The sequence below is a fragment of the Lepidochelys olivacea genome, assembly GCF_965140295.1.
Source record: "Lepidochelys olivacea isolate rLepOli2 genome assembly, chromosome: 11".
Taxonomy (NCBI): Eukaryota; Metazoa; Chordata; order Testudines; family Cheloniidae; genus Lepidochelys; species Lepidochelys olivacea.
This window is the reverse complement of record NC_140421.1, coordinates 54393885-54418798: the sequence shown is the minus strand read 5'-3', so window position 1 is coordinate 54418798 and position 24914 is coordinate 54393885. Positions and strand designations below refer to the sequence as shown.

The following is a 24914-nucleotide window of genomic DNA, read 5'->3' as shown; positions in this document are numbered from 1 at the left end:
GAAGCAGCCCAGCATGTAGCACCTCCTGAGGCACGGGAGCCTGCCTTCCTATCTGAACCCACAACTGGTTTTACAAGCACTGACAAGGGAAGGGTGAGCTAGTGGAGGACACTGCAGTTTGATGCATGCTGTTTTTGTATGTTCTGTACACTTTTGTGCTGTATGTGATTAAGTAGAAGAGCAAATGTGTTCAGCTCTCTGGGCAAAGTGCCTCTCTGCATGTGTCAAGGTTCCTCCCCCACTCTGAACTCTAGGGTACAGATGTGGGGACCTGCATGAAAAACCTCCTAAGCTTATCTTTACCAGCTTAGGTCAAAACTTCCCCAAGGTACAAAATATTACCCCCGTTATCCTTGGAATGGCCGCTACCACCACCAAACTAATACTGGTTACTGGGGAAGAGCTGTTTGGACGCGTCCTTCCCCCCAAAATACTTCCCAAAACCTTGCACCCCACTTCCTGGACAAGGTTTGGTAAAAAGCCTCACCAATTTGTCTAGGTGACTACAGACCCAGACCCTTGGATCTTAAGAACAATGAACAATCCTCCCAACACTTGCACCCCCCCTTTCCTGGGAAATGTTGGATAAAAAGCCTCACCAATTTGCATAGGTGACCACAAACCCAAACCCTTGGATCTGAGAACAATGAAAAAGCATTCAGTGTTTTACAAGAAGACTTTTAATAAAAAATAGAAGTAAATAGAAATAAAGAAATTCCCCCTGTAAAATCAGGATGGTATATATCTTACAGGGTAATTAGATTCAAAAACATAGAGAACCCCTCTAGGCAAAACCTTAAGTTACAAAAAAGATACACAGACAGAAATAGTTATTCTATTCAGCACAATTCTTTTCTCAGCCATTTAAAGAAATCATAATCTAACACATACCTAGCTAGATTACTTACTAAAAGTTCTAAGACTCCATTCCTGTTCTGTCCCCGGCCAAGACGACTACAGACAGACACACAAACCCTTTGTTTCTCTCCCTCCTCCCAGCTTTTGAAAGTATCTTGTCTCCTCATTGGTCATTTTGGTCAGGTGCCAGCGAGGTTACCTTTAGCTTCTTAACCCTTTACAGGTGAGAGGAGCTTTCCCCTGGCCAGGAGGGATTTCAAAGGGTTTTACCCTTCCCTTTATATTTATGACACGCCCCCCAAATCTCAGCTAGGGTGAAACACTGGCTGGGATTTCTTCCTGGAGCTCTAGGAAAACAGAGTTAATAAGACACATGCATCTCTAAATATACTACCAAGTACATAAAGACTAACAATATTTTCCACATCTCAAGGACGATTTTAACCAGTTGATTCTGGGAAACTTTCACGGGAGAGTGCATCAGCCACTTTGTTAGAAGCTCCTGAGATGTGTTGGATGTCGAAATCAAAATCTTGGAGAGCTAAACTCCACCGAAGAAGTTTTTTGTTAGTTTCTTTGACGGTGTGAAGCCACTTTAGTGCAGCATGGTCGGTTTGCAGGTGGAAACGCCGTCCCCAAACATATGGGCGTAGCTTTTCCAGAGCGTAGACAATGGCATAACATTCTTTTTCAGTGACTGACCAGTTGCTTTCCCTCTCAGACAGTTTTTTGCTGAGAAACACTACAGGGTGGAATTCTTGATCAGGTCCTTTCTGCATTAAAACTGCTCCCACACCACGCTCGGATGCATCTGTGGTTACTAGGAACGGTTTGTCAAAGTCTGGGGCCCTTAGTACAGGGTCAGACATGAGTGTCGCTTTAAGCTTGTTAAAGGCCTTCTGACACTTTCCGGTCCACTGAACAGCATTTGGCTGTTTCTTTTTGGTTAGGTCTGTCAGTGGGGCAGCGATTTGGCTGTAGTGCGGTACAAATCGTCTGTAATAACCGGCCAAGCCTAAGAAGGATTGAACCTGTTTCTTTGACTTTGGGACAGGCCACTTTTGGATAGCATCCACTTTGGCCTGTAGGGGGCTGATAGTTCCTTGACCCACCTGGTGTCCAAGGTAAGTCACTCTGTTTAGGCCTATTTGACACTTCTTAGCCTTAACAGTTAGTCCTGCCTCCCTTATGCGCTCAAGGACTTTTTGTAGATGTTCCAGGTGGTCTGCCCAGGAATCCGAAAATATGGCCACATCGTCAAGGTAGGCGACTGCATATTCTCCTAATCCCGCTAGGAGACCATCTACAAGTCTTTGGAAAGTGGCGGGTGCATTTCGCAGCCCGAAAGGGAGTACATTAAATTCATACAGCCCGAGATGTGTGATGAAGGCTGACCTTTCCTTGGCAGATTCATCTAGCGGTACCTGCCAGTACCCCTTGGTTAAGTCCAAGGTAGAGATGAACTGGGCCCTTCCCAGTTTCTCTAATAGTTCATCTGTGCGTGGCATGGGATAGTTGTCTGGGCGAGTTACAGCATTTAGCTTACGGTAGTCCACGCAAAAACGTATTTCCCCATCTGGTTTGGGAACTAGAACCACTGGAGATGCCCATGCACTTTCAGAGGGGCGGATTACACCCATCTGTAACATATCCTGGATCTCCCGTTCTATAGCAGTTTTAGCTTGAGGAGACACCCGGTAAGGTTGGACCCTAATTGGGTGAGCATTACCTGTGTCAATGGAGTGGTATGCCCGTTCAGTCAGTCCTGGGGTGGCTGAGAACGTTGGCGCGTAGCTAGTGCACAGCTCCTGGATCTGCTGTCGCTGCATACGCCCAAGGGTCATGGAGAGGTTCACCTCTTCCACACCACCAGCACATTTCCCTTCGTAGTAGACACCTTCAGGCCACTCAGCGTCGTCTCCTCCCTGGGCTGTAAACTGACAAACCTTTAATTCTCTGGAATAAAAGGGCTTTAGAGAATTAATATGATACACCTTAGGCTTTCGGTTGGAGGTGGGGAATGCTATGAGATAATTAACAGCTCCCAGGCGCTCCTGGACCACGAATGGCCCTTCCCACGATGCTTCCATTTTATGGGCCTGGAGCGCCTTTAAGACCATGACCTGGTCTCCTACTTTGAAGGAACGCTCTCTGGCATGTTTATCATACCAGGCTTTTTGCTCTTTTTGAGCATCCTGTAAGTTTTCTCTAGCAAGGGCTAAAGAGGTTCGGAGGGTGTTTTGTAGGTTGGTTACAAAGTCCAGAATGTTAGTTCCTGGAGAAGGTGTAAATCCCTCCCATTGCTGCTTCACCAACTGCAATGGCCCCTTAACCTCACGGCCATATACAAGTTCAAATGGGGAAAACCCTAAACTGGGATGTGGTACAGCTCTGTAGGCAAAGAGCAACTGCTGCAATACTAGGTCCCAATCATTGGAGTGCTCATTTACGAATTTACGTATCATGGCCCCCAAAGTTCCATTAAACTTCTCCACCATGCCATTTGTTTGATGATGGTAAGGAGTGGCAACCAAGTGATTTACCCCATGAGCTTCCCAAAGGTTTTTCATAGTTCCTGCCAGGAAATTAGTCCCTGCATCTGTGAGGATGTCGGAGGGCCAACCTACCCTGGCAAAAATGTCTGCTAGTGCCTGGCACACACTTTTAGCCCTGGTGTTGCTTAGAGCTACTGCTTCCGGCCATCGGGTGGCAAAATCCATGAAAGTCAGTATGTACTGCTTTCCTCTGGGTGTCTTTTTCGGAAAAGGACCCAGAATATCCACAGCTACTCGCTGAAATGGAACTTCAATGATGGGGAGTGGCTGGAGAGGAGCTTTGACCTGGTCTTGGGGTTTTCCCACTCTTTGGCACACCTCACAAGACTGGACATAGGTAGAAACATCCTTGCCCATTCCCTCCCAGTGGAATGACCCCCCCAAACGGTCTTTGGTCCTGTTCACCCCAGCATGGCCACTAGGGTGATCATGGGCTAAGCTCAAGAGCTTGGCCCGGTATTTAGTTGGAACTACCAACTGTCTCTGAGGATGCCAGTCTTCCTGGTGTCCCCCAGAAAGAGTTTCCTTGTATAAAAGTCCTCTTTCTACAACAAACCTGGATCGATTAGAAGAGCTGAGAGGCGGTGGGTTGCTCCGTGCCGCCGTCCAAGCTCTCTGGAGGCTTTCATCTGCTTCCTGTTCGGTCTGGAACTGTTCCCTTGATGCTGGAGACATCAGTTCCTCATGGGATTGTGGACCTAGGCTTGGTCCCTCTGGAAGCGATATAGGGGATGGAGCTGTTTCTGTTGACTGTGAACCGCTCTCCACTGGTGTACTATGTTGGGATTCAGGCTCCGGCTGAGCCTCTTGTGTAGGGTTATCGGCTGCTGCCAGTTCAGGTTCGGTGGGGCCCTCTGGTGTTGAGGTTGCAAGTACTGGATTCAGTGCTGACACGGGGTCTGGTGTTGGTTGTTTGGCTGGTTCCGGTTCTGGGACTGGTTCCGTCTGGGTCTCTGGGACTGGATCCACTACTGCTGTTGCAGACATTGGCCTGGGGTCCAGGTCCATCACCTCTGACTGGGTCCTGATAGAAGTTTCCGGAACAGAGCTAGGCCTCACGGCTTGTTTAGCCTGGTTGCGGGTGACCATTCCCACCCTCTTGGCCTGCTTCACATGATTGGCCAAGTCTTCCCCCAACAGCATGGGGATGGGATAATCATCATAGACTGCAAAAGTCCACATTCCTGACCAGCCCTTGTACTGGACAGGCAACTTGGCTGTAGGCAAATTGAAAGAGTTGGACTTGAAGGGTTGAATCGTCACTTGGATCTCTGGGTTGATTAAATTGGGGTCCACTAAGGAAGCATGGATAGCTGACACTTGTGCTCCGGTGTCCCTCCACGCGGTGACCTTCTTCCCACCCACACTCACAGTTTCCCTCCGCTCCAAGGGTATCTGGGAGGTATCTGGGCCTGTGGACCTCTGGTGTGATTCCGGTGCAATGAACTGTAATCTGTTGGGGTTCTTGGGGCAGTTGGCCTTTACATGCCCCAGCTCGTTACACTTAAAACATCGTCCAGCTGACGGGTCACTGGGGCGAGGAGGGTTGCTGGAGAACGGGGTGGTGGGACGATAAGGGGTCTGGAGGGTTCTTTGGGAGGTAGGTGGGGCTTTGGGCGGCCCCCGGTAATAGGGTGTGGTCTGGGGTGGTCCCTTCTGGTCTCCGCTCCAACTGCGACCAGTTTTCTTCTTCTCTGCCACCTCCACCCATCTGGCTCCAATCTCTGCCGCCTCAATTACAGTTTTGGGTTTCCCATCTAGGATGTATCTTTCTATTTCCTCAGGAACACCCTCTAAGAATTGTTCCATTTGCATTAGGAAGGGCAAATTTACTGGAGATTCAACACTTGTTCCTGATATCCAGGCATCCCAATGTTTTACAATGTGGTAGGCATGTCGGGTAAATGACATGTCTGGTTTCCACCTTAGGGCTCTGAACCTCCGACGAGACTGCTCGGGTGTTATCCCCATTCTGACTCTCGCCTTGGATTTAAACAGTTCATACTTGTTCATGTGTTCTTTAGGCATTTCAGCTGCCACCTCAGCTAAGGGTCCACTGAGCTGTGGCCTCAGCTCTACCATGTATTGGTCAGTAGAGATGTTGTACCCAAGGCAGGCCCTTTCGAAGTTTTCTAAGAAGGCCTCAGTATCATCACCTGCCTTGTAGGTGGGGAACTTTCTGGGATGGGAAGTGGTACCTGGAGAAGGATTGCTAGGGTTTGTTGGTATATTCTGCTGGGCCTTTATCCTCTCCATCTCCTCCACATGCTTCCTCTCTTTTTCCTTCTCCTCCTCCACATGCTTCCTCTCTTTTTCCTTCTCCTCCTCCACATGCTTCCTCTCTTTTTCCCTCTCCTCCTCCACATGCTTCCTTGCCTCCATTTCCCTCTTGTGGGCAGCCTCTTGGTGTTGTTCTGCCTCCCTTTCTTGTTCCTTCTTCAGCTGCATGAGTTCTATCTGTCTTTCATGTTCCCTTTGTTTTTCCTCAGCCTGAAATTTGGCTAATTCCAGCTGTAGTCGAGCTGAGGATTTGGCCATTCTAACCTCTCTGTTTTTAACTAACTTTACACCCGAGGTTTAGAAATAAACAAACAAAACTTGGCTGTAAAATTTTGCTGTGCTGGAATAGAATACCTATTCTCTGATAGTGATTGTCAGCCTACAGAAAAAGACAATTCCCTTGTCTCTGCTCTGGGCCCAAATTAAAGCAAAAAACCTCCAACTACTTGGAAACCTGCTTACCCAGCCCAAAGAAGAAAAAAATTTCTTTTCAAACCTGTGCTCCTTGTAAAACAAAAAAAAAAAAAAAAAATCAAAATCCTAAAAAAAAAAACCCTGCCACTTTTGTCTCCAGGCAAATGGGTAGAGCACACACCCCCTATTTACTTTTAGGAAGAAAAGAAAAAAAAAAAAAAAAAACCTCTGGGTTGGAAGACTGTGAATTTCCCTGCAGGAGTTAAATACCCTGCCTCCAGGCAAAGAAAATCTGCAATTCACAAGATAATCCCCTTTTGTCTCTGCTTGGCCACAAAGCAGAGAGAAACCAAGCTGCTTTCAGTTTCAAAGCTGCCTTCTGGACTTCCTAAAAATTCCTTTTTAAAATCTGTATTTCTAGTTCAAAAAATCTCAACTGGATCTCAAAATGATTTCAGGTTAATCCCACCACTGTGCCACCATGTCAAGGTTCCTCCCCCACTCTGAACTCTAGGGTACAGATGTGGGGACCTGCATGAAAAACCTCCTAAGCTTATCTTTACCAGCTTAGGTCAAAACTTCCCCAAGGTACAAAATATTACCCCCGTTATCCTTGGAATGGCCGCTACCACCACCAAACTAATACTGGTTACTGGGGAAGAGCTGTTTGGACGCGTCCTTCCCCCCAAAATACTTCCCAAAACCTTGCACCCCACTTCCTGGACAAGGTTTGGTAAAAAGCCTCACCAATTTGTCTAGGTGACTACAGACCCAGACCCTTGGATCTTAAGAACAATGAACAATCCTCCCAACACTTGCACCCCCCCTTTCCTGGGAAATGTTGGATAAAAAGCCTCACCAATTTGCATAGGTGACCACAAACCCAAACCCTTGGATCTGAGAACAATGAAAAAGCATTCAGTGTTTTACAAGAAGACTTTTAATAAAAAATAGAAGTAAATAGAAATAAAGAAATTCCCCCTGTAAAATCAGGATGGTATATATCTTACAGGGTAATTAGATTCAAAAACATAGAGAACCCCTCTAGGCAAAACCTTAAGTTACAAAAAAGATACACAGACAGAAATAGTTATTCTATTCAGCACAATTCTTTTCTCAGCCATTTAAAGAAATCATAATCTAACACATACCTAGCTAGATTACTTACTAAAAGTTCTAAGACTCCATTCCTGTTCTGTCCCCGGCCAAGACGACTACAGACAGACACACAAACCCTTTGTTTCTCTCCCTCCTCCCAGCTTTTGAAAGTATCTTGTCTCCTCATTGGTCATTTTGGTCAGGTGCCAGCGAGGTTACCTTTAGCTTCTTAACCCTTTACAGGTGAGAGGAGCTTTCCCCTGGCCAGGAGGGATTTCAAAGGGTTTTACCCTTCCCTTTATATTTATGACAGCATGTAAAATGACTTGTTAGCTACTGGAGAGAGTTAAACTGTAAACCAAAAGTGTGTCACCTTTGGAGTGGAGTTCTGGGAGAGGAGTGTGTTTTTAGTACAGGAGGATCTGAAGGATCAGCACTGCAGCCAGGGTCAAGATGGCTGGACAGTGCATTCCAGCTCTCAGAAGGGGGTGCCAGACAGAAGGTCTGAACCCCGAGCATGTGCCGAAGGCACCCAAGATGGGGGAAGTGGGTGGACTCCATTCACGCTCTAAGTTTAAAACACCCAGGTAACCAGAGACACACAAGCTTGTATTCCCCTCGCAGCAATCTGGTGGGTGGCCAGAAGGGGGGTGGGAGATGTGTGACATGGGGCAAATAGAATCCTCAAATATTTTTATTGGGCAGTTTCTCTTTCAGTTCTCATCTGGCCACTCCTTACCGGAGTGTTTTTATTATATGAAGGGCCAAATTCACCTTTCTTTGAAGTCAGTTGGGTTATACTAGTGCTGAGTTTGGCTCCCTATCTCCAGGCTCCCTTTCTCTACTTTTTCACCCTGTGTGACTAGTGTATTAAGAAATTTAGTATGTTTAATTATTTTTTAAAATGAAACAAACAGTGTATACAGTATGCATGAAAAATAGGCTACTCAGGGAGTATTATATACATCTGGCATATTTAAACATATGTTTCCACTTGTCTTTGTCTTTTTTCAAATCAGTCCGTAATAATAATGCAGCACATATTTTGGATGAGCGGATCTGGGAATGTTTCTCATCCAGGGTAAGCATGCCGTTTCCAATCACATCTTCTTTTCACTTAGGAGGAAAGAAATGTTTCTGTTGTAGCAGGTTTGTCATTTGAAGGCTCAGTCAGTTAATTGTATGGGTTCACTCTCTGATCCTTAGCACTGAGAAGAATGCCCTGCGTTCTAAATATTAGGCATGGCTTTCTACTGCAAGTTTATAACAAAAGAACATCTCTCATGATTGCTGCCTCTCTCCCCTCAGGGCCTTTTCAGCTCATCTGCACTATAGGTTTTTATTGTTTGTTGGTTTGGTTTTTCACAATGCTTTATTCTTCCCTTCCCCTCTTTATGGGTGTTTTGGCTACGCTGTTCTGCACTCAGCTGGTTGTCTTAATTGCACCTCTGCTCTCTTCATACCTTGGAAGAAATTCTCTTCCCCAACCTGACACCACTGTACTATTCAGGAGGTGCAAAGGGGTTGAATACTGGCTGCCTCTGGCTAGCTGAGAAATCTTCCCATGTGCTGTAGCCCGCACCATTTCTCCAGCTCTGGCATGGCAGCATGCTAAAGGGTGGGAAAGGGCAGAGCCAGAGTGCTGCTGTGCTCTGCCAGTTCTCAGCTGGTGAACTTTGCCCTGGAGAGGATTGCCAGCTAGCATAGCTCAGAGCAGACAAGACCAGAACCAGAGGAGCGTGGTGCCTTGCTCCCATCATCTTTACCAAACATGATGGTACATTAATGTTTAGACAGTTCATTAACCAAAACAAAGCTATTCTCATCTCATGACTAGTTTCCCCAGTTCTAATAAGAACTACTATTTTTATTTTATTACTATTGCAAGTGAACATACAACAGACAGGAGAAGAGGAGAGTCATCATTCCATAGGCACAATGAGGGCATCTAAAATGTAGTCTCTTTCTGCAGGGAAGGTTTGCAGCTCTTGATTTCAATGCATTGTCTGCTCCATTGGGCCTTTAAATCCCTTTATAACCTACAGGAGCTGAGAACAAAGTTGTAGCCATATCTAGTGTAGTTTGCAAGGTAAGGACACAAGTGTGTCCATTGCAATTATACTTGGGCCAAATTCCATAAAGTTGCTCTTGATTTACACCAGTATACATCAGGTAGGACCAGTGTATACAGAACTTGAAAATATCTGTTTCATTTATGAGTCACAGAGTGTCATTTTAATGTATTCCAGGAGAGAGAATATAAGAAAATTAAACTGTAAGCATTTAACACAGAGGAGGTAGTGCTGTGTGAATTCCTGCAAGTAAATATTTTTGTATAGGATTGGATGGTTTAATAAAGTCATTGGAAGCCTAATGAAGGTTGATAGTAAGCAAGTTCCTCTTAAATGTTTGTTTATGGCAAATAGCATCTCTTGTCTGTCTCTTAATCAAAAGGAAGTAATGTCAACCACTGATCCAACTGAGCTGGGTAAGCATACACAACACTGCTCAAATCTCAAACCTGCATATAGTGAATTACACGCTATGTAAATGCCGATATTTATATTTATATATATATGGGGAATGGTAGCAAGCTGACTATCCCAAACCAAAAGGTTCAGATGAGAACATTAGGGAGCCAGAAATCTTATCACTTTTGGGGTGATTGAAAACCAGAAAAAACATAGATAAGGCACTTTATAATCATAATAATATAATACTGTGACGTTCCCCTCTGGTGTTATCTGGACCGGTGATCTGCTAAGTCACTCCAATCCTTGATTCTAGGAGCCAGCCTTACCCTGCTCTGCTGTGAGCACCCCCACTCCTGAGCAGTTCACGCACAGCCTGTGGCATGTAAGTTGCTCCTTGGATTGTGCAACCGAATGACACTAGCCAATATCTCCGGTCCCAAACACAACCCTAGGAACCTCTGTCTTGCAGTGTCCAGTTATGCTTTCTGGATGCTGCAAGTTTATGTAAGTTCGCCAGTTTAACAAAGAAATTGATCTGCACCAGGCTTGTTATCCCAAGGGGAGTCTCTGACACACTTCAAACCAAACCTACTGCTTCAGGTAGAATAAACAAACACAGTTATTAACTACAAAGATTTTAAGTGATTATAAATCAAAGCAGAAGTCGTATTTGGTGAAATGAAATAAAAGCAAAATGCATTCTAAGCTGATTTTAACACCTTCAGTGCCCTTGCAAACTCAGATGCTTTTCACCACAGGCTGGCTGGTTGCCCTTCAGCCAGGCTCTCGCCTTTAATCAGCACTTCAGTCGCTCGGTGGTGGTGGTGGTGTCTGTAGATGGAGGTGGAAGAGAGAGGAAGAGCATGGCAAATGTCGCTCCCTTTTATCATGTGATTTGCCCTCCCACTCCCCACCCCCCCCTTCAGAGTCAGGTGAACATTACCTCATTGCAGTCTCAAACTGACCAAAGGAAGGGAGGTGACTCACTCAAGAGCCCAGCAGATCCTTTGTTGCTACCTAAGCCAGTGTCCTTTGTTCCTGTGAGGCTGGGATGGGTTTGTCTCATACATGCCATGATGAGGTGTGAACTACCCCTCTGCTCTTGGAGAGTTTTGCCTGGGCCTGTTTTAAGCCATGAGGACACATTTTCAGCCTCATAACTATATACATGAAATTATAACCTATAACATTACTGTAACAATAATTATTATAACAATGCTCAGTGTATCATGAGCTTTCCGAAGACACTTGTCATGACACAATCATATTATGAGGATAAACATGGGGGTGTAGGGTGTTCCCCCAAGGTACAGAGCATCACAAATACCTACCTGTAATGAGGCAGCTGCCCCGCAATGGCAGAAAAGGTGTTAAAAGCAGCCCTAGGGAGCAAATTAGAAAGGGGCTGAGAGGAGTAGCCAATCATGGCCCAGCAGGCTCCTATAAGAAGGCCTGCAGGGCAGGGCAGAGCAGAATAGTGTTCAGTGGTTGACTGGAGCTTGACCAGGAGAAGACTAGTCTCGCAGCAGGAGGAAGGAGCACCAGCGCCTGGGACAAAGCACTGCTGCAAGCAGGGACGGGGGGAGCTAAAGAGAGCTCCCGGCTAACTGCTAAGACTTGCAGGCTGAGGCCCTGAGGCAAGGGGAGAAGAGGGAGCTCGAGCCACATGTGAAGCAGCCACGGGACAATGGATTTCAGTTGCCACTGAGGGAAGTTTAAGGTCCACCAGAAGCAGGGAATACAGAGTGTGGCACAGCCGGAGGGCAGTGTCATTGAAGAAGATGCCACAGTCCTGGGAGTAGCACAGGTCCTGGAGCAAAAGTGACAGTGGCAAGGCACCACCAGAGGAGGGTGCCCTGGTGAACAGAGCTAACCCCCAGGACAGCCAGCAGGAGGCACCACAGTGGTGAGTGAACCCCATCACACTCCCTAATAATAAACTAGGAATTTGGGGGAGATGGTTGGGAGATGTCCAGGTAATCTCCACACCGGATTTTAGCATCAAGAGGAAAGAAAACGAAGTAAGAGAGATACCGCAGTGGGTAGGAGGAAGGGCAGTGTAGATACCAGTTTAATAGGTTATACTGGCTGTAGAATGACCATGCCTAATAGGGTACAGAATGTGAGTGAGGCCAAACAGCAAAAATTAAGATGTTTGTACACCAATGAGAGGAGCCTAGGTAACAAAATGGAGAGACTAGAGCTACTGGTGCAGGAAGTAAAATCAGATATTATAGGGATAACAGAAACATGGTGGAATAGTAGTCATGACTGGGCTACAGGTATTGAAGGGTATGTGCTGTTTAGGAAAGACCGAAATAAAGGTAAAGGTGGTGGAGTAGCATTGTATATCAATGATGAGGTAGAATGTAAAGAAATAAGAAGCGATGAAATGGATAAGACAGAGTCCGTCTGGGCAAAAATTACATTGGGGAAGAAAACTATTAGAGCATCCCCTGGGATAGTGCTTGGGGTGTGCTATAGACCGCCGGGATCTAATTTGGGTATGGATAGGTCCTTTTTAATGTTTTTAATAAAGTAAATACTAATGGAAACTGTGTGACCATGGGAGACTTTAACTTCCCAAATATAGACTGGAGGATGAGTGATAGTAATAATAATAGGGCTCAGATTTTCCTAGATGTGATAGCTGATGAATTCCTTCATCAAGTAGTTGCTGAACCGACTAGAGGGGATGCCATTTTAGATTTGGTTTTGGTGAGTAGTGAGGACCTCATAGAAGAAATGGTTTTAGGGGATAATCTTGGCTCAAGTGATCATGAGCTAATTCAGTTCAAACTGAACGGAAGGATTAACAAAAATAAATCTGCAACTAGGGTTTTTGATTTCAAAAGGGCTGATTTTCAAAAATTAAGGAAATTAGTTAGGGAAGTGGATTGGACTGAAGAATTTATGGATCTAAAGGTAGAGGAGGCCTGGATTATTTTAAGTCAAAGCTGCAGAAGCTATCGGAAGCCTGCATCCCAAGAAAGGGGAAAAAATTCATAGGCAGGAGTTGTAGACCAAGTTGGATGAGCAAGCATCTCAGAGAGGTGATTAAGAAAAAGCAGAAAGCATACAGGGAGTGGAAGATGGGAGGGATCAGCAAGGAAAACTACCTTATTGAGGTCAGAACACGTAGGGATAAATTGAAACAGGCTAAATGTCAAGTAGAGTTGGACCTTGCAAAGAGAATTAAAACCAATAGTAAAAGGTTCTATAGCCATATAAATAAGAAAACAAAGAAAGAAGAAGTGGGACCGCTAAACACTGAGGATGGAGTGGAGGTCAAGGATAATCTAGGCATGGCCCAATATCTAAACAAATACTTTGCCTCAGTCTTTAATAAGACTAAAGAGGATCTTAGGGATAATGGTAGTATGACAAATGGGAATGAGGATATGGAGGTAGATATTACCATATCTGAGGTAGAAGCCAAACTCAAACAGCTTAATGGGCCTAAATCGGGGGGCCCAGATAATCTTCATCCAAGAATATTAAAGGAATTGGCACATGAAATTGAATGCCCATTAGCAAGAATTTTTAATGAATCTGTAAACTAAGGGGTTGTACCATATGATTGGAGAATTGCTAACACAGTTCCTATTTTTAAGAGAGGGAAAAAAAGTGATCCGGTTAACTATAGGCCTGTTAGTTTGACATCTGTAGTACGCAAGGTCTTGGAAAAAATTTTGAAGGAGAAGGTGGTTAAGGACATTGAAGTCAATGGTAAATGGGACAAAATACAACATGGTTTTACAAAAGGTAGATCGTGCCAAACCAACCTGATCTCCTTCTTTGAGAAAGTAACAGATTTTTTAGACAAAGGAAATGCAGTGGATCTAATTTACCTAGATTTCAGTAAGGCGTTTAATACTGTGCCACATGGGGAATTATTAGTTAAATTGGAAAAGATGGGGATCAATAGGAAAATTGAAAGGTGGATAAGGAATTGGTTAAAGGGGAGACTACAATGGGTCCTACTAAAAGGTGAACTGTCAGGCTGGAGGGGGGTTACCAGTGGAGTTCCTCAAGGATCGGTTTGGGGACCAATCTTATTTAATCTTTTTATTACTGACCTCAGCACAAAAAGTGGGAGTGTGCTGATAAAGTTTGCGGATGATACAAAGCTGGGAGGTATTGCCAATTTAGAGAAGGACAGGGATATCCTACAGGAGGATCTGGATGACCTTGTAAACTGGAGTAATAGTAATAGGATGAAATTTAATAGTGAGAAGTGTAAGGTCATGCATTTAGGGATTAATAACAAGAATTTTAGTTATAAGCTGGGGACACATCATTTAGAAGTAACGGAGGAGGAGAAGGACCTTGGAGTATTGGTTAATCATAGGATGACTGAGCCGCCAATGCGATATGGCCGTGAAAAAAGCTAATGCGGTCTTGGGGTGCATCAGGAGAGGTATTTCCAGTAGGGATAAGGAGGTATTAGTACCGTTATACAAGGCACTGGTGAGACCTCACCTGGAATACTGTGTGAGTTCTGGTCTCCCATGTTTAAGAAGGATGAATTGAAACTGGAACAGGTACAGAGAAGGGCTACTAGGATGATCCGAGAAATGGAAAACTTGTCTTATGAAAGGAGACTCAAGGAGCTTGGCTTGTTTAGCCTAACTAAAAGAAGGTTGAGGGGAGATATGATTGCTCTCTATAAATATATCAGAGGGATAAATACCAGAGAGGGAGACGAATTATTCAAGCTCAGTACCAATGTGGACACAAGAACAAATGGATATAAACTGGCCACTAGGAAATTTAGACTAGAAATTAGATGAAGGTTTCTAACCATCAGAGGAGTGAAGTTTTGGAACAGCCTTCCAAGGGAAGCAGTGAGGGCAAAAGATCTATCTGGCTTTAAGATTAAACTTGATAAGTTTATGGAGGAGATGGTATGATGGGATAGCATGGTTTTTGGTAATTAAATATTCATGGTAAATAGGCCCAATGGCCTGTGATGGGATATTAGATGGGGTGGGATCTGAGTTAACCAGGAAAGAATTTTCTGTAATATCTGGCTGATGAATCTTGCCCAAATGCTCAGGGTTATGCTGATCACCTATTTGGGGTTGGGAAGGAATTTTCCTCCCGGGCAGATTGGAAGAGGCCCTGGAGGTTTTTCACCTTCCTCTGTAGCATGGGGCACGGGTCACTTGCTGGAGGATTCTCTGCTCTTTGAAGTCTTTAAACCACGATTTGAGGACTTCAGTAGCACAGACAGAGGTGAGAGGTTTTTTGCAGGAGTGGTGGGTGAAATTCTGTGGACTGTGTTGTGCAGGAGGTCAGACTAGATGATCATAATGGTCCCTTCTGAGCTAAATATGTATGAATCTATGAAACGTGGATCTTCAGAAAAGTTAAGGTTTCTTACATCAGCTGCCATCAATTTCAATAAGAGGCAAATTCATTTGAATTTTGTCTATTTGTGAATGAACCACATTAAGATCTTTTTAAGGATAGTTTCTGTGAGATGTTATATATCTTGCAAAGGTTATTTTCAAACCAATATCTTTCTTTTGTTGTAATGGCACTAATTTAAATAGACTGTCAGCTTACCTCGAATTTGATTTAAACATTACTCTGCATTGATGTGTGTATTATACAGTGATAATGTGTTAGAAATGGATAGCAGAAACTTACTAAAAACTGAAGTGGAACTGATCAATCTAGCTGAATTCTGCAAGATTTGTGCAATGGAGACGACCAGCATAAATGGTATCAAGTGAATTGATGCTTAACATTATTTCCAATTTCATAACCAAAAGCATCATTCATACAAGTAAGGAATGTTTTAATAAGATTTTCATTCTTCGTGTGTCCTTTAAACAAAAAGTGTGCCTTTTGAAACTGAAGGGACAGATCCTTGGCTGGTGTAAATTGGCATAACTATTGATTTTTAAGGAGCTGCACTGGTTTACACCACCTATCTGCAGTAGGGAGTTACGGTAATAGTATGCTCTTCTTACTTCCTCATTTCACACATGACTTTCAATATGTAGCCATCCCAGGTGTGTTCAAGGAGCAAATTGTACAGAGCTCAGAGTAAGGGAATGCCAAAGCAGGAGGGACATGAGGTCCATCTCTGGGGCAGTTTTTTATGGCCCCATTGCTACCGCTCTGAGTGGTGAGCTAGTTACTACCCCCTCCACAGCCAGCTATTTCCCTGGTCTGAGTGTCCGGGCAGCAGAGCCTGCCTCTTCCTCACAGTCTTCAGGTGCTCTGTTCCTCCACAAAAGTACAGACGGGAAGGCTTCTTACTCCTTTTTCCCTTTCCCCCATCACTGCGTAAGTGCCAGAGAGAATCTGTCCCTAGATGATTTAAATGGACTGCTGGATTGGGAGCAATATGAAATCCCACCACTGTTATGAGCATTTTGTAAATAAACTGAGACATTTAGTATAATTAGATGCCATCTTAGGAAATTGAAAAAAAAGTAAAAAACTAATTTAGAAAACCATTTGTTAGAGCACATAAAACATGCTGCTCTAGTGTGTTTCATCGTGATTTCACCGCAGAAGTACACGTGCCAAGACATTCACGAACAATTGCAATTATTCAACAAATGATCACAGAATCTGTTTGTTCCTCACTCAGGGCTGTTCAAATGGCATTTTGTCATTGACATTGTTTTAAGAGTTTCACTGCATCAGAAAAACCACTTAACAGGAAATCACATATTATGAATCTCCGCTTGTAATCGTAGTCCGTTTCATGTGTCCCAAGTGGCTAAGCATTTCCAGCCTTATATCAAGAAGTGAGCATCTCCTGAGAAGGGAAGGGAGGTCAAGTACTATAATAAACCAGATTCCATCAGGAATGTGAAAAAATGCAACTCCAACCAACACTAAATAGAAGTGTAGCTGGCTGGAAATGTGACTTGAAAGTATAATGAATAAGATGAAGCAATTTCTAGAGTTTATGTCCACTGCTGTTGATTCCACCTCATTCTCTCTGACACTGTTATTTACTCTGAACAGCACTGAAAACTGTTTACTCGGTACATGATGTATTCAGAAAATCAGGACCACAGCACTTCAAATGCCATAATTTCACGACACAGCTGTTTCTTTAGACTGTATGTCTTAAAAATGATAAACTCTAGGAAAGCATTCAGATCAAGAACAAACAAGGAACAGGCATTGTGGCGGGGTGTTTACCCCCACACAATTCCTGAAGGGGTTAAGATAGGCTAAATAGGCCAATTAACTGCAGAGGTTGCACCTGGAGGAGAGCCAGGGATCAATAATCCTTAATGAAGGATGAAGCTCACCTCGGCAGAAACAGGCAGGCTTCTATAAAGCTAAGAAGCTGAGAACAAAAGTGGGCTGCAGGGGTAAATAGTCTTCAGTCACTCCCTCACAGGAGGGAGATTTGTTAGAAATGACAGTATCTGGCAAAAAGCCAAAGGGGGAAGTAGCCACGGGCAGTGGAGGAAGCTCAGACAGATGGTAAACCCAGAGGTGGAGGAGGAAGAAGAAGAGGAAGTAGGACATAGCCCAGGGAAGTGGCAACCTGGAGTAAGTACTCAATAGTTGTAGAGCACAGAGTCCCTGGGCTGGAACCCAAAGTTGAGGGTGGGCCTGGGTTCCCCTTATCAGCCACTGGGGAAGTGGCACCGCCTTGTATGTAGAATGGAAGTTTTCCTGGAATGGCAGAGTGACAACTTTTCCAGAGAAACATTGACAGACCTGCGGAAGGGGAGAACAAAAATGATCTGGCTGGAGGGACAAGTCACAAAGAAGATGACTACCCTGAGTCCTGTAGGGTGAGATTGAGACAACAGGCTAAGTGACTGCAGGAAGGGGTGTCTGATCAGTGATGAACCACAAGGAGGCATGCCAGTGGTGAGTAGTAAACCCTGTTACAGACCCAAAAAAAGCAGATGAGGAACAAGATGACGGTTTGAATGGATTTTTGGTCTACCACTCCGGTCAGGAAGGAAAGGCAAAAATGCACCTGGTCTTCCCTGAAGCTAGATAGGTGAAATGTAACTCCATTGAAATCATTGGAAAAACTCCCGTTGATTTCTGTGGAGCCCGGTTTTCACCCATAGCTTATAGTATTTCAGAAGGTATCTATTTTTTTATTTTGAGGAATCACTACCAGAGTAGAAGAGGAAGTGTTTGACTTACCCACCACAGCAGGCTACATTGGCTTGCTAAAATCTAGGGCTGATCAAAAACTTAATAAATCTTTTGTATGATAAATGTCAAACAACCCTTGTGTGCAATTCAAATATTTTTCACAATTTTTCTGTTTTTTGTGTGTGTGCGCGCATGTGCGCATGCAATAACTTGCAACAATCTGTTTAAAAATCAACTGAAAGTGAAAAATTGTTCTGCTTCAGATCAAATGGAATAAAAATAATTCTTGCCCCTTTAGTATTTTTTCCTTTATTAGTCTCTCTGGTGGAAAAATTTCAACTAGCCCTACGAAAGCCTTCCCTTGGAACTAGACAGGCAAATGTATCCTCTCCACTCAAACTGCATCTCAACTGGGGCGGGGGGGAGGGTAAGATGGAGGGTGATCATTCTCCCACTGAATGATGAGAAGGGGATGAGATAAGGCATGTACTGTAATTTAATGGGAGGCTTTCTTAGAAACTATTGACCAAGCTATGGAGGGAACATCAGACTGTGATAATGAAGAGGACAATTTAGAATTGCTGATTATTGTTGAGACACTGTTCTGAAATATTATGGTACACCAGACCCGTAGATGTACTATATTCTATAATGGAGAAAGAAACTAATTAAAAGTATTATACTAGACATTAACATGAGTTTCTTAGAGTGCCCTAAATGCATTGGGGCTGATTCTGAGGCTACATTTCAATAACAATATGCACAAAAAAAGATGAGTCTAGATTGCAGGCTCCTTAAGGCAGAGTTCATAATTTCTCTTGCCTGTACAATGCTATGAACAGCTATATTACTAGATCACGGAGCTGGGTTTAAAAAAAAATCTCTCCTCAGTTTTGAAGATATGCTGGAAAGTCAAACTTTCAAAAATGTTTGTGGACTGAGAATTTGAAAACATTTTCACAATTGGGTCAATAGAAAATTTTCATTACAATAATTTCAGAATGTGTTGATTTCAATCTTTCAGAAAATAACTTTTTTTAGCAAAAATGAACAAAACTTTTGACAAGAAAAGTTGGATTGGACTGGGGGGAGGGGAAGACCTTTCATATTGACAATTTTGAACCCCCCCGCCCCCAAATCTGAAGATTCATATAACCATCCATTGCTCGTGAACTGTTTCACTTGCAACGAATTGATATTTGCTGATTTAAAAGTTTCACTGGAAAATTCCTGACCAGCTCTCTTATATATAAATAAATATAAAGTTTACCTCTTCTGGAACTGGAATATATTTTCCCAGGTAAATATAGAACAAAACCAGCTGTGGATATGAGTTAAATAGGAGAATTATGAGGTGATGTGGATAATTCTGTTTGTAAATCTCTAGAGGTTTCTGAATCAGGCCAGATATCTGAAGACTCCTGCTATACTTCTCCCCCCCGCCCCCGCACCCCCAACCCCGATTATAAAGATCACTTTTCTAAATATTTCTTCAGTACAGAAATAAACATAGTGAAAAAATATTCGCCTTTTCCCTCATCTTCCAACTGGCACAGCCTCATCAATAATTCCTGCTTCTTATTCAATAGTTTTTGTATCTTAGGGCTCAGTTTTTACTTTTGTCTCCCAGCAAATAATAAATGAAATTCCAAAGGAGTAATATTTACACCTTGGAAATGGATCAATTTACAGCATTTATTAGAAGAAATGCCAAGGTAGAAGCAATTTGATTTGTAATATTTCTCCACTGGAGTTCATATGGAACTTTTTAGTATAGCTTTGATGACAATTAGAAAAGAATGTTTCAGAGCTTTATAGACTTCAGCACAGATGAAATCTTGAACAGCATAACCAAGTTTTGGAAACTTAATGTTATCTGCATGTGCCCTTTTAATTTACAAAACTGTGAACTAATGAATATTTAAAGATGTGTGCCTGTTTATTTTAAGTTATGATTAATAACCATCAACTAATTAGGATTTATCAAAAACATTTGAAACTTTTTCCCATAGGAAAATGGGCTCCAGTTAACCAAAATTTTCCATTTGAAAAGATCAGTTTCAGTGGGATTTTCTGTTAGGAAAGTGAAACAATGTTTAGTTTGATCTGAATGGAAATGTTTTGTTAACTGGAAACAAAGCATGTTGTGGGGTTTTTTGTTTTGTTTTTTTCCTTTTGAGTCAGTGTTAACCTTTGTGCTCCTGAGCTACCATAGTGCCTTATGGGAGCTGCCGTTCTGGGTCCTTCATTGACCATAGGAGAGAATCAGGACATCTCCCATTTTGCACTCCACCTGTGGCTGAATCATTGCAGTGTCTCATGGATGCCCACTGACTAAGGCCAATTTATGCCATTCTGGCAGCGTAAATGAGGAGGTATACCTCCTCAACCATACGGGACAGACCAGAGTGGAAAGGCTGTGTGGCCAGAGTGCATTGTACTATCATTATTCTGTGTTCCCAGAACACAAATGAGACCAAGGAACCAAATTCGGAGACTGTACTAGCCTATACTAGGATCCAGGCAGGCACCAGAAAATGGAAAAGTCAAAGGTGATTTAAACTACATACATAGCATTGCTAATAGGAATTGGAGTAAGCATGACCCAGACCTAGAGAAGTGTGTGGGAAGTTATCCCCATTTTTCTATAAAAGGACTGACTATGCCTACCTGCCCTTACTGCAGGAATCTTTAAGGGAATGCAACAGAGTAATCTTCCAAGTTTCTTAGTGTATCTCTTCAGGTTTTTATATATAAATAAATAAATTCCTGATGGAGTTAGGGTGACCAGAACTAAACTCAGTATTCCAGGTGAAAGCATACCATTGATTTGTTTAATGGTATCATATCATATCTTTTTATCATGGATTGGCACAGAAATAGGTCTTTGAGCTTGTTCAAAGTTTGTAAGAAATACAGAAATAGTTATGGTTTGTTTTCCAGTAGAACAACAAAAGTAAGTCTCAATATCAGGAGAAAACTAGACTCATGGAGCTACATTTTTTTAATACCTCAATGCCTGCACAAAATTCCTACTCTTACATATCTTACACTTATTAGGCCAAATTCCTATTTCCTTACTCACACAAATAGCTCCATTGATATTAGTAAGGCAAGAAACATTTGGTCCATTATATAAATATGTACATATGAAGAAACAGACATAGCCTACTGTATATCTGACTAGCTGAAAAAAACACTTTTATTCTGTTTTGCTATTTAAAATCTTATCCTCATGAGATTCAACATATTTCCTTCAAAACCTTTAACACCTTCAGGCCCGTTGAGCTGTTTCCTCGTATTTGTTAAACTGGTGGCCAAAATCCTCTTCCAGATTCTCCCAGAGGTAAACTAGTGACAAAAACAGTAGACAATGCTAGGTATAAATAGGCAGAATATGTGCATATGAAAATTCCACAAAGAATTATCAGACTGGCCTGAAAGATTAAAATACTGATTTCAAGAGATGAATGCCATAAATAAGTCCTTTCTGGTTTCAGAATTTACAAGATCATCTCTCTTAAGGAACAAGAGTTGGCATAGACACCTCGGCATTACTTATAATAATGTCAGTGACCTGTGTAGTTTACCAACTGCCATTGTCATTGTTTCCTATGATTATAATGGTTCTAATTAGGGCCTTAATATCCAAAATGCCAAGCTCCCACAGGTCCCATTTCTTTCAATTTTCAATTTCATTTTCTTCCACACCTCTGAATATCAGCTCTTTCGGGCTGTTTGTCCATGCATACAAAAATTATGTACCACATCATAGTAGCAAGGAAAATAAAACACATTACCAGTCCTTTTGAAAGTAATATCTAAGATCTGAAAGATAGTGTATAGGGTCCTCCATATGCAAGTAATTGTGCTGTAAGGCTGTGCACACATCGAGAGGACCCAGTGATCTCATATTACTTATGAGTGTGAACCTGAAGTAGTAGCGATGTCATCAGAAGCTAGAGAGGTACATCACATTCCAAACAAAAGACACGTAGCGTAAAACACAAACAGCCAAATTCTGCTTCCTATTACATCCGTGAGACACAGCACACCCCCTCCATTTCACTTCAAAGTTGCCTCATAGATTCATAGATATTTAGGTCAGAAGGGACCATTATGATCATTTAGTTTGACCTCCTGCACAACGCAGGCCACAGAATTTCACCCACCACTCCTGCAAAAAAACCTCATCAATGGAGGGCACAACTGGCCTAACAGTATTGCATGCTTGAATTATATGATTAGCAGCAGAAAAATAGCAGAGCAATGCCTGTTTAGGGCTAAAATTGTGACATGTAACTACTGCCTTGCAGTGAGTGCACTGGGGAGATGCACTGCCCAGGGATGGAGCTTGGGGAGAGCTGCTGCCTCAGGGGTACCTATCCAAGTGTCTTGGTAGGAACTGTGCAAGGTATGCTGGCCTTTAAGTTGCTTCACCCTGGTGGACACAGCTCATGTCTCGTACCAGCCATGTGACAGACTGGGGATATGTTTGTGTCAAATTGTGAACTCCATTTTGCTTCAGAGACTTGATTTTTGTATTGTAAACTTTACTTAGACTGCAACCTTCATGTTGTTTTATAGCATCTTGTGGATTGCATCATCCTTATTGGTGGTGGAGATTTGACACCTAGTGGTAATCCTGTCTCTGAGAAGCTATGACAGAACAATGAGGAGCTATCCGTGTTGAATGGCTCTTCCCAACTGGAACAATTCGTTCTTTTGCCCATAGGTCCATTTACTTTGAATGGCTCTCTACACAGAAGCAAGAAAGACTTATGCATAGCATAAGAATGCTTCCCAAACCCAGGACTCACAGTAGGGTGAAGAAAAGACCTGGGCATGCTGCATTCATAATTTTTTATTTTGTAAAGATTTTATAACTCTCTAGTATGCTTTGTTAAATGCAGTAGTCCATATTGCCAACCTTGTATATTCAAAAATCACGAGCTCACCAAAAATCATGAGATTGGCTTTAAAATCATGAAATTATGTCAAAATAGATTTGCCTTCTACTTTTTGCGCATTTAGGGTGCACCGGGATCACATTTCTTCACAGCCATGAAGGCTAGAAACATACTTTTTCTTTAAGAATGAAGGCTAAAATCATCACATATCCATTTGACTCCAAGAGCTGAGTCTTTAAGGAAAACAATAATTATGTTAAGACTCATGACAATCATCAGAGTTGGCAACACTGAGTAGTTAAATTCCTTTGCTAAGCTTTGCTTTCCTGAAATGTTATCCCTGAAGGTGTTGACTGAGATGCTCAGCGTGCCGACACTGAGGTGGAACTTTGGAGGGAGTGCTGTGGGGTCCCACTGCTGAGGAAGAATGTCAGAGATTGGTTCTGTACCTTGGAGTGTGCCTGACAGACCCAGAGCTAGGAACCATGACCAGTCACTACCCAGATCTAGGGGACTTAGAAGCACATTAGATCCAGCAGTTGGGTTCACTCACAACAGACTGGGGTCCATCCTGAGGGGAGAATTAGGCCAAAGGAGCCATGTCTTCAACACACACCCCCCATCCTCTTTGGCATGATGAGGATCTCCAAAGTACAAGGAATGAGCAGTCCCTGCGCTCTATCAAGTGCGGGGACTACGAATCCAAGTGAACCTTGAGCTGAACATCAAACATGAAGGGAAAGCTCCTTACACACTCCTCCCACCCATGTAGTTGTGTACGTGCTGGTCACAGACTTGTCCTGAATAGTTCAAAAATATGTTCTGCCTTCTGTTTCACCATGCAGCACCACTGACGTGAATGGGATTGCACAGCATGTTACTGAGGGCAAAACGAGGACAAACTACAAGGGAGTCCTAGACCTGAGACTGCAGATAGCTGACTGAACACAAAAATGACTGTGCGTAACAGCCAACATCCCACTGCCAGTGACTACTTTGGTTACTTTATTTCATTCATTACTTTTTAAAATAGCATAAATACACTCAAAATTTGTGTCTGCAATCTGGAGTCTGATACAGCTGATGATTTTTCAGACTGCATGGGCTATTACCATGAATTGTTTTGGGGAGTGTATATTATGTTTTCCATATATCAGCAATATTCTGAAAAATATAAAGCATTGGCCTAATATTATAAATGTTAATGTTAAGTGGTGTGTGTACTACAAACACATTTTTTTTCTAGCAGCATCATTCTGAAATCTTTACATAATTGTGTTCTCCTGTGCCTTTTAAAAATCCAGAAATGTTAACAAGTATATTAAGAGCTAAAATATTGTTATCATTAACACCTGATACATGTACAAACCTTTTCTCTCTTCTTTTCTGATTTAAGGCAGTGCTTAAGGCCAATGTACTAAATAAAAGCTACCATACAATCCTTTTAAGTACAATGTGTTAAATATGCAAAAATTGTTAAATTAAAATCACATATATCATGCGTTGGCCATGTTAATTTCCTTTCAGAATAATGTTATCCCCAAAGGTAAATTTCATTACCTTCTCTCTGCTACATCTAAACAAGGTATTAGAAAGATTGCACTGAAAAGCTAGTGTAATGGAGCAGTATTTTATTTATATCAATTCCAGTACAGACACAGAAAAAGAAGACTTATGCAAGGCTCCAGGTAACCTACTTGATGATTTAAAATACAACAAAACTCACGGCAGGAGTGAAGTGTTAAAAAGTCGACAGCCCTGTTCCACACAAATCCGCACATCCTCAAAAATTAAATTCCCCACACATGTTCCTTTAAATTGCTAGTCCCTCTCTGTAAAAAAAGTCACAACTATCCCAAATGCAAACCTCAGCTGCAAAATGCAAATCCTCTTGATTTATGCAGAGCGTCATTTAAATTGTTTTTGCTATATAATTTAACTGCAAATTTTAATGTACTTTTTAATAATTGTCATTGAATTGCCTTCTGGAAGGTACATAAATAGGTTGTTATACCTTACTCTGCCACAGATTTACTACTTAAAACATCTCCTTCATTTCAGAATGGTCATTTATAAGGCTGCCACAACCCCAAGGTCAGGATATCTTTCTAAGGATGGCACTGGGGAAAGTGGGAAACTCATATGGGAGGAGAAAAGGAGTACTTGTGGCACCTTAGAGACTAACAAATTTATTTGAGCCTAAGCTTTCGTGAGCTACAGCTCAC

The 24914-nt window shown here is 42.6% G+C and overlaps 1 long non-coding RNA gene across 1 annotated transcript; it reads left to right on the top strand.

Annotated features, from left to right (window-relative positions):
• On the top strand, nucleotides 1-23848 carry LOC311528076. The gene is made up of 3 exons (XR_014713506.1): nucleotides 1-93; nucleotides 8225-8286; nucleotides 23535-23848. It is a non-coding gene; the product is annotated as an uncharacterized lncRNA (long non-coding RNA).
• The last annotated feature ends 1066 nt before the right edge of the window (nucleotides 23849-24914 follow it).